Here is a 12,111-nt window from a genome sequence, read left to right as displayed (position 1 = left end):
GGTATAAATCCTGAAGTGACATTAAAAAAATAAAAATTAGGGTTCCATAAATTTACTCGTCTTGTTTATCAATTTTTAATTATTCTCGGGAACGCCCGATACGATCTCAACTAAACTCAAGCTCGCCTTGTTTACTTTATGTCGAAAGCTTAAGCTCGCACATTATGCATTAAATAAGTAATTATTTTATGGAAATGAACAATAGAAAACCATAAAGATACGAGAAATCAAAAAAGTACTACTAACTAGTCAATTATTTTTTAAATGTAGATCAGATAAATAATTTTATATATATAACTTCGTGAGCAACATAAACTTTATTATTAGTTAATTAGTAGTTTTCTCATAAGTTTACTTTATTGTTTCCGATAAACCTTCCCCATTATATATATATATATATATATATATACACTAGTTTTTATCCCCCGTATTACAGGGGTTTTTAATATTTATTTATTTTTTAAATTTTTATCTTTTTTATTGTATGAAAGTTAATAATATATTTATGGTTTGATGATAAATTATTTTACAAATAAATGAGATGTTATAACCCGGTTCAAACGCAATATGGGTTTGATAAGACCAAAGACCCGTTTATTTTTTTTACTACAAATTGGTTTTGTAATTATAAATCATATATATCTTTTTTTAAATAAATCATATATTAATTTTTAGTATATCCCTACTTTATAGGATTATTATATCAAATATTTGGTGAGATTAGTTTTTTATTTGATGAGATGTTATATAACCCGTTTAAGAAATATATGGGTTTGATAAGACATATACCCGTGAATTCGGGTCAAATGCATGAGAAGTCTCCATTTAAAAATTAAGCAAATCTAGTGACTCCAAAAAATGGGGGAGCGACCACATCGCGACACCTATGATTTTTGGGTTTTCATTTATATATATATATATATATATAGAGAGAGAGAGAGAGAGAGAGAGGTGGGTTATTCTAAAAACAAATACCTTTCTAGGAAGACTATGAATAAATCATAGTTACAGGATCATGTTAATCAATGGTTAAGATTTAAAATTACCAAAAACCATTATAGTTTCATAAAATTGTTCTTTCACCTTAGGTTGTAATGTCACATGTCAATAATCTATTAGTTTTATCATTCTTAAGAAACTCATTATTTTTATTTGAACTCTTTTATATATATATATATATATATAAGTGTGTGTGTGAGAGAGAGAGAGATTACACTTACGTATATTTATAACAGTAACTTTTAATTATATGCAACAAAATGTAAATTTCTTGGTTATTTTCATCATAACTTTAAATATATTAATATAGTACTTTTTATTTATATATATTTATTTTATAAAATAGCATTTTACATTTATATAAATACTAAACTCGTTTAAACTCGCAAGCCTAGTCAAACCCGATAATGTGAAGCTTGGACTCAAGCTCATTTATAAAATGAACTCCAATTTAAGCTCGACTTCGTTTAACCTATTCTTAGTTCGAGCTTAAAAACAGTCTTGAGTAACTCATGAATGATTTGTCTTGTTTACGCCCCTAATTGTGACTAGTTAACTAATACCTTGAACATTTCTCTACTTGTTGTCTCATGTTTTGGATTGTAGTCTATTGGTTCCGAATGATTATGCATGTCACGAGTTATCTTGTTTTTAGGTATTTGTGAGTATAAAACGCTTAAGATTCAAATATCGACAACTTCTTAGTAGGTAGCTTATGCTAATGGAATTTAGATGAACTTTAATTCACACCTTAGTCAAATCCAACTTTTCTTGTTCACATACGTTACTAGGACAAGGAAATGACACGCCTCAAATACCTTAAACACGTTTTGTGTGCATTCATTGTGATTTGTGGATTTGAAGAAAACTTCATAGTTAAATGTGATTGAATGGGTGACCCAAGAAGTCTGTATGTGATCAATAAAAACAAAGCTAAGAGTTCTTGAAGGATAAAAAAACAGAGAATATTGTTGGCCTATGGCGTCATATTTTATATGCTACATGTATTGCCAAAGTTGTCATCGCGTATGCATAGGTTTCATTATTCCATCGTTGACTAGTTGTGACATTCCACATCGTTTGGGGAGGTGGATACCTTTTCTATCATAACGCGTTAAGGGCGTTTAATGGTAGTGAATGAGAGGAGAACTTCACGGTTAAGTTTTCTCCGGTGGAAGTAATATCAAGATGGGTGACCTCGTGGGAAGTCTCCACCTGGGCAACCAAAAGCAAATCCGCAAGGCAATGGTGATGCGTCCTGACTAAAGCGGACAATATTATGATGCGGCGGAGCTTGGCTGTTGCAAATGATATCAAAGCCAGAGCCGGGCCGTTGGTGCCAGGTTCTACAAGGACGTTGGACCCCAAGGGGGGTGGATTGTGACATTCAACATAGGTTGGGGAGGACAAAGCCTTTTTTTATAAGAAGATAGACATCTTCCCCATCATAACGCGTTTTGAGCGTTTATTGATGGTGGATGAGAGGGGATCGAACTCCACAGCTAAGCGTGCTCCGGTGAGAGAAGTCTCCACCTGACAACCAAAAGCAAATCTTTGAGGTGATGGTGATACGTCTCGACCAAAGTAGACAATATTATGGTGCGACTGTAGCTGGGCTGTTACACTAGTTTTAGATACATGACAATTGTAGTTATTCTTTGACATCTTGTCTTCAAGGCATATGCATCACCATGTGTTTTGTTCGTGATAGTTTATATGCATCTACTTCTCATCTACTTGTTACATGCAAACCATACTAACAACTTTCAATGAAGTATAAACCCCATGGCATAGTCAATTTGTGACTACATTAGATTTCTCATCTTGTTATATAAAGATGTATTAGCTAGACATTCTTGTGGTGTAGAAGTCAAGATTGGCTTAAGGTTAACTCGAGTTTGTGTGTGTGCGCACATGGGTGGGTGGGGGTGGGAAGATCAAGAAAGAGAAACATGAGTTAGGGCTAGCACCCTACCCATACCATTTTGAGTGATTGTGGGCTAAAATGGGTAAAAATTGAAGTTTTATTGGATGTCAAGCTAAAATGAAGAGTCTCATGTTAAAATCCCTCTAGTAGATTTCAATACTGGTGATCGAATAGATTTCAATACTAGTGACTAAAATCCACAAGTATGTTGAACAGTGACATCAGGGTGGATAGCGCACTCCACTCACCCACCCAAGTTTGCTTGAGTAGAGCTAGCACACATTTAACTATGAAGTTTTACTATGATGCAATTCTCATACACAAGTACTAAATTCATAAAACAACTAACCCCATTCTAGAACACCACCGGTTCAAAATTGAGTTTATTCAAATTTCAGTATTTTTCAAATTCATTTGCTAAAATTTATGTTGTGATATACTGAATATACCAAGTAAAAGTTGATGTGACCACCTAATTTTATGTTAAGGTATATGTCAAATAATGTTTGTTATGTAAATTCGTAAAGCTTTGCAAGATATCAGTGTTTAAAGAAAATATGATATAGACATGCATATGTGTGCACACGTGATTCCACAGCTATGATCATATACAATGAACCTCTCCCAAGAAATAAAAAAGGTAACAATGATATTATATTAGATGTGGAGAAACTTGCCTCACTCTTTTGCTTGTTTTGGTAATTACGGAATTCGTCACACCCCAAATAAGAAAAATGTTATCGTATCTAGCATTTTAAATTATTAGAGTTAATCATGACACATGCTAGGACGTAATTCACACATTAATATTTTATAGCAAAAGTACTTACTCATTAACTAATTCTAAATAAGGGTAATAAAAATCATTGTTCCATTAAAAAAGTAGTATCTGATTATTATATATTATTTTATACTTATTAAAAACTAACTCAATGGATTGTAACAAGACCAATGAAATGCTTTCATGTGTCAAATATTTTTATTTCTAAGCAACTCTTTTTTATTACCAATTAAATGCTTCCATATATAAAAAATATTTTAATTTTTAATAAGCTTTGTTATTGTTTTAATATTATAATTATTTTTTTAGCATTTTGTTTTCTTTTAGAATTAATATTTTATAAATTTGTCACCTTTAAAATATAATCCTTTATATTATTTTGATTATATCGTCGTAGCGTGGTTATTCTTGACTACGTCTAGATATAAATCAAAATATAGAGATATATATAATAAGAAAAAAAAAGAAATCGAATATATTACACAATTGCACTACTGGAATATGTTATTACATATCGTTTATAAGTATGAGCCCATAAGAATTCTAAATTGTGCTCGTGGCTCAGAATAATAGATCGTAAAAAATAATATATTTTCATATATACTTTGAGTATGTACACATTGCCATGTTGACGCGCAATATTTATCCTACATATATATTGTGACATTCGTCATTTTCGGTTTAACTTGTATTTGTTTTTGTATCGGAAACCCGACCCGTTTTGGTCTTTCGGATATTTCGTTATTAATAAAATATTGGGTTTTATGTTCGTTTATGTTACACAATTGTCGGATCAAGAAATCATCTATTTCGGTACGTTAAAACACCCTTTTTGTTGCTAAAAACGAGTTAAAACAAACTTAAGGGACTAAAATTGTAAAATAACAAAAGCATGTAACTCTTGAAAGCAACATTATGGCCAACCCTTCACTCTTTCCCTATATAAACAAGACCAATGCAACCCATTTGGGTTTGCTATTCACCTCAAACTCTCCCCAATCTAGATCTAAGTATTTTTTCTTCAAACTCTTGATAGTTTGACTTCTCAATGTCAAACTACTTATAATCTTTTTTTGTAACTAATTCATGTTAAAGCTTGTTTAAAACATATTCCCCTTGTTTCCTTGGCTTTCCCTTCTCCGGCCATGGTGGTTTAGGTGTATTGCTTTGCAAGACTTCATGGAGGACTATTAGGTAGTGTTTGGTATACATGAATGATAGGGGGAATGAAATAATTCTTTACGTGGGAATGAAAAAAGTGATGTTTGATTACTCAATGGAATGGAATCATCCATTACTGTAAGGCCCCGTTACCGGTGTCTGTGTCCTACCTTGGACGTTGGATTTACTCATAAACACAGTTCTAAATATCAGAGTTAATAAAAACTTTCGCGGAATAATATAAAAATCAACCATTCATTACAAACATCCATAACTTGTCTTTCAATAACATAACATAAAACATAGTATTTCAAACATCACGACAAATCTCCAGATGCCAGCCTCTTCGGATCCGGCCATGTGTCTTCTTCAAGCCAACTGTCTCAGTCGATTAGTCTGCGTGCATACTAAAAGTCAGCTACGCTAAGTGAGTTCTAGTTAATCATACAACATTCAATACATTCATAACTACGTACTTCCATACGTACTTCATACTTTCATAATTCGTTCATACTATACATACTTACCTTCATACTTTATTCTAAATACTACTTTACATTATTATATTCTGCCTCAGATATTATTAGGGTCCGGTCCCTTTTTCTATCTCGGATATTATTAGGGTCCGGTCCCTTTTTTGCCTTGAGTATTATTAGGGCTTAGTCCCTTTCTGCCTCGAGATTTATAAAGGGCTCGGTCCCTTTTAAACCTTGAGTATTATTAGGGCTCAGTCCCTTTCTTCTGTACCTGGCTATCTCTTACATGCCTTCATAACATACATACGTACCATTCGTACATTATACCTAACATTATAACTTGACAGTACGTGCAATATCCGAAGATCGTTCGCGTACCACAAGCAATCATTCATACTTTATATACGTATTGTTCATATCCCCAAACTATCACCCGACGGTACATGCAATATTCGAAGACGTTCACGCACCGTCAAGCATTCATCTATACATAATCATATAAGGCATACACTTACCACTTAAGGTAAGTGTATTAACTAATCACATCGAGTATGCACACAGCCCTGAAAACATAACAAGGAATAGGGCTAGAAACTTACCTGAACTCGATTACGTTCACCGTTAATTGTTATTCCTTTCCTTAGTTGTGCTCGACTAACTGTATAACAATTACACGTATCAATTTAACTATCACTACTCACATCGCGTTTCTAGTCTAGTTATAACCCTCAACGAACGGGGGTCCGGGGGCGGCGCCCCTGGCAGCGGAGTCTAGGGGCAGCAGCCCCAGCCCCTAGCAGGGTCCAAGGGGCAAAGTCCCTGGCTGGGGTCGAGCTGCCAGGTCAGCTTGGAAAAAATTTATTTTCAATAACTGTCTTATCACAATTTTCATTAGAATTTGAAATTATTTTCTAATTCGCTAACTAATTTGCCCTAACGAATTAAGCCTGATTCATTAACTAATTCATTATCTTTCATGATCTAGTTCGTTAGCTGATTCGTTATTCTGGTTCGTTGTCTCAACATGGTCTGGTTCGTTACTTTGTTCTTAACGAATTGGGTTATCATAACGAATTGGTCATTGTAACGAATTGAACCCTTTAACGAACTGGTCCTTTGATGAATCGGTTCATATAACGAATTGGACCTTCCAATTCGTTATCTTCTTTAACGAATCAAGGGTGATTCGTTATCTTCTCCTTGAACGAATTGAACACGAACTGAAGCTAATTCGCTATACTTTCAGTAACGAATTACATGGCGAATCACCCCTAATTCGTTAACTCCCCGTTAACGAATTAGGGTTAGGTCAGAGAATGTCAGGACATTCCCTTTACCTCGTACCATTTCCGGCGCCGTCACCGGAAAAACGCTGGTTCGCCGGAAAAACGGGTTTTGACTCATTTTTCGCCTCGATCGATCCAGATCTGAGCTACGGTGACCCCTAAGCTCATCTTAGGTTCGGTTTATACCCGATTCCACCCGGATCTCGTGACTTAAACGGTTTAATGGTGTCGGCTCGTCGTTTCGTAACCATATCTAACGGTTTTGAGCTCATACAATATCATACTAACATTACCTTGGATCGGGATAGGCTTTCCTTGGTGATTTCGGCTAGAGAGAGAGAGAGAGAGAGAGAGAGAGCAAGATGAGAGAGAGCTAAGTGTGTGTTTTGGTGGTGTATGGAATATGTGTAAATGAATGAAAAATGGGTAATTAAGGTTTATATAATTGTGGATCATGGGCTTAAGCCCATGGTCTTTTCCTTCTTTCCTTCATGACCCAAGTCCATAACCCATATCCATTTTACCCAACACTAGCCCGACTCATAATAATCCATATTCTCATTTTATTAACCGAATTAGAAATACGGGATGCTACAATTACACATGGAATCCCATTCCATCAAAACCGTTCTTTCCCACCCCCTTCTTTTTTTTTCATTACATTCCTCCATCACCCTACTTTCTCAACACCACCACCACCTAACAACAACCACCACCACTACCATCGCCACCACCACCACCACCATCTGACCGTCACTGTCTCCACCACCACCACCACCTTACCACCAGTGCTACCACCGCCACCTGACCATAACCGCCACCACCAATGTCGCTGCCTGACACTAGCCCGACTCATAATAATCCATATTCTCATTTTATTAACCGAATTAGAAAAACGGGATGCTACAATTACACATGGAATCTCATTCCATCAAAACCATTCTTTCCCACCCTCTTCTTTTTTTTTCATTACATTCCTCCATCACCCTACTTTCTCAACACCACCACCACCACCACCTAACAACGCCACCACCACTACCATCGCCACCACCACCACCACCACCACCTTACCACCAGCGCTACCACCGCCACCTGACCATAACCGCCACCACCAATGTCCTCCACCCCCACCCCCACCCCCACCCCCACCCCCGCCACAACCACCCCGCCTAACCGCTGCCGCCACCATTTTTGTCGCCGGAGCTACCATCACCACTGTCGCCATTTCAATTTTTTTTTTGTAAAAATAGTATATAAGATAAAAATATTTTTATTATTTCTATTTCATTCCTACAAATTTTTTTGGATACCAAACAACGTAAAACAATTATTAATTTCATTCCCATAGATTAACCAAACAAGACAAAGAAATGGTAATGATACATTTTATTCCTTTGTTCATTCATTCCTGCTCTCATTTCATTTGCTTCATTTTATTACTTCCAACCAAACATACCCTTATAGTCCTTGATTAAATACTTTAATTTATGCTCTAATTTATGCAAGCTTACTAATGTTGTTTAGTTTCTAATTATTTTAGTTTTCAAATCATTTTAATGAGTTCTATTGTATTGGGTATGTGGCAACCATCCTCGGTTTCATTCTGAGTCAAGGACTGAACCAAAACCGAACTCTTTTTTAAATACTTTATTATTGTAAAACTTGAATATTATCATTTCTAAGTTTATTATAATAAGTTATATCGTATTGGGTATGTGGTAACCATACTCAGTCTTATACCGAGTCAAGAACCGAACCAAGACCGAACTAAACCGAGTTCACTTGCTTAAGACACACTAGTTGTGTTTTGGGCCACCGAACCTCGTATTTTTCTCTAGAACTATATTATAAACTAATTTTAATTATTTTCTAAAAACACTGGTATGTTGGATCCAACTTGATCTTATAACAAGTTTGGACCGACAAAACCAAACACTCGCTTAACGGACATCGAGGTTCTTCTTAATAGAACTACACACTTGGTTAAGTTTCTTTTGATTTCATTGAGTTCTCTCATAACATTTATTAATTTGGAATCTCGGCTTCGAGCTTGGTTAATTATCAAGACTCGAACCGACAAGTCTGAACACTCGTAAAATATCGTCTTAGTATATTTTTAACAAAGGATCTTGCAATATTGCAACCTTACCCAAATCTTTACTTAACAAAGGTTAAATAAAACTAATGAATAGATTATCGAGACCCGATTTTGAGTAAACTTACTTTTCTAAAACCATTACTTTAATTACTTATGTATTTACATTTTAGCCTTCAAACTTTAATTATTTATCTTACATGTCATGTTATTTTACTTTAAAGCTTTTAAGTCCATCTACTAACTATCACACCCCGACTTAGGGCTTAGGCGTGTGACCACAAGTTGGTACCTGTTTTGTAAATATATCAAAGTTATGGGTTAATTTTAGCGGAAGACTTTAGGTTTGAATATAATATTAATTTACATTGAAAATTTACTCGGGAATTAAATACCCAAGTATTAGTTTACAAAATATATGTTTCATATTACAAGGATTTTAGTTTATTAAAACGGAGCCATCTTGTAACGCGCTTCTATCTTCATAAGACTCCAATCCTTGCTATTGCTACTTATGCTTAATTACCTGCAATGGGTTGGAAAAATACGTCAGCTATATGCTGGTGAACACGTATGACTCTATAAAACATTTAAATGACATTACAATACAATTATAGTTTTCTGTACACTCAGCAGAAGTATTTCTACTTCTGGGCTTTGTACCACTACCCTACACACACAAGTGTTCCCCGAGCTATGGTAGCCCCTGAAAGGAGAACTAGTTATGACTGTTAGCCCGCGACTACTTAGCCTTAGATTGTTTAGGCTGAACAGTTATGTATGGATCCAGACACATGTGTACTCGGTCCGAGTTGCTTTTATTTTCTATCTTGTATTATAACGTTTTTAGAGATCACATAATCTCATGTAAACGTTGACTGACTCTTTAAGACGAACACCCGTTCGTCTTATCGAGTATAAATATATTTTGATTGATTGAAAATGTTAACGTATTCACCTGTACCGTCGGTGTTGGAAAACCTTGACTGTGAATGATTGAGAATGATATTTAACCTATACATAAATAGGTTTGTATAAATATTTTGAATGATGTTTCTTGATTAATCTATTACCTTTAAGCTTAACTTTGATAAAGTTTACCACTTTGGTTGTGAATGAAAACACTTTGTTTTATGTGATGTTTGATATAGCATGCTTTGGCTTAATAGATTCTAACACGTTGGTGAGTTTCTCCAGGTAAGTAAACGGGTCCCGCAGTTGATTGAGATTTGTACGAATTACTTTTCCTTAGGCAAGAAACTCACTACTAGTGACATTACCCTTACAGTTTACTACACGCCTGTCAAAATATATATTTTGTTAACATTACTTCATTAAGAAGTAACGTGTATGAAAACTCATTTGTGAATGCTTATAAAATATGTTCAAGGTTAAAGGCCATAACCTTGATTAAAGTTTAAGCTATAACTTTGAATAATCTTAAACATAATTCTTATCTTAAAATTGGTATAACGCTTTAAGGAAGAACGAGGAGTACTTCGACTATAAGTAAGGTGTCGGGGTATGAAACGTCGAAACTCTAGAGTGGTGTCGGGACTCCAACTCGGTGGTACAAACTTCGAGGAAGTGATAGTGGTTTGGTGTTCGGGATGTCACAAATGAGCAACCCATGACCACTATTTATAGTTGTTTCTTATACCGCCAGTCAGACCATCTCTTGCCACCATTCATTCTTGTGATGACACATGTTCTTTCATGTGACATGTGGCGACACATGTCAATCTATTTGATTAGTCATTGGACATGTGTCAATTTCACTAAATTAGTCATCGAAAACATGTCGATTTCATCCTATTAGTCATCGGACATGTGTCGCTTCAAGAGAGTTTTATATTTTTATTTTAGCTAAATGACTAAATGGTCCCTCAACTTCAAAAATTGACAAAATTGGTACGGATATTTTCGAGATGTTACACTAAATCAAGACCTTTTTTAATCTAGGTCTTGCTCGTTGAACTTACCTTTCCGTTTTATCGCAAACTAATCATTCAAGTTACTTATTTCATGTGAGTACATTTCATCCCCACTTTTCATTTTTATACTTTGGGGGTAACATGCATACTTATTCAAAACAAGAATGATATATAATACTCGATCCTCAAATCACAAACTTTATGGTTTATGATACTAGAATACTTGCTCTATCGTGTGTTATATGTTTCATATGCTTTACGTGCATGAGTGTTTATTTTGATGTTGTTGTTGAGCCTCAATAAGTATGAGCATACGCACCCCTAACTACTTTAGCCTTGTGCTAGTAGAATAGGGTCTCATTATCCGAGTATGTCGGTTGTTACCGATTAGAAATTATCCTCATTTATTTATGATTTATATACCGCAATACTTGCTCTTATTTATAGTTTCATATACGAGTTGTGGATTTTACCTCATATTATATATACTCAAAACAATGAAATTGCTCACCAGCATATGTGTTGACAAATTGTATTTTATGCATTGGAGTTTGAAGACGCTATTTTATTTTGAGGCCGTTTAGGTTATTAGAAGAATGGACAATTTAATTATCCGCATTTTGTGTTATTTTGTATGAACAAGATGTGTTACTTTTGATTATTGAATTAAATGAATAAGTTGTTTAAATATTGTCACTTTAATAGTGTATTGTGTTCTTGAGCAATCCGTTGTACCCCGGCATGTTCCGCCGCCTTTGGTCGGGATGACATATACCCTCTATAGTTGACAGTGTTTCCAACTTTAGGTAAAGGCCTAGTTATACCTAAAGAGCTAGATTGGGTTCTACCATTGCAATGTGTGCCTCATATTTTGGAATCGAACTTCAAATTGTAGATATGGTATAGGTTCCAAATGTCAATGAATAATTATCTAAACATATAGAAAATGATGTCCAATATATGTTGCTGAGCGGAAGGAGATCGAATACAGTAAACAATCTATTATGCACAACATTACACGTCGTAAAAAATTTGTATTTCAAATTGATCATGACACATATCAGATAACTTCACTTTACTCTCTTGTTATATGAGGCTATTAACTCAAGCTATTCTTCACCTCTCATAGTTAATACAATTATGTGTCCCATATGACAAATAGGATGCTAAGTTCTCATTTTCCATCAAATCAAATGCTCTCAAATGAAATCTCTTTTAACTGTTTCATATAATCTTGTACCTTTATAGTCACTTGAATTGTTGTAAGGAACATGGTAAGGTTAGCTTAATCGAGATTGAGTTCCCAACAACAAACTTACAAAGTTATAGGGATATGTATATAATAACTAGTATCAGAGCTAAGTTAATTCAAGATAAATGTCAAATGCAACCAACAAGATTTTAGCTACAAGTTATATGAGTGGTGACAAGAGACTCGACAAGATGGATTTC

This window comes from Bidens hawaiensis, unplaced genomic scaffold (genome assembly GCF_021521415.1).
Source record: "Bidens hawaiensis isolate Kalapana, Puna unplaced genomic scaffold, B.hawaiensis_p1.1 tig00054151_1, whole genome shotgun sequence".
Taxonomy (NCBI): Eukaryota; Viridiplantae; Streptophyta; class Magnoliopsida; order Asterales; family Asteraceae; genus Bidens; species Bidens hawaiensis.
This window is presented reverse-complemented; position numbering follows the sequence as displayed.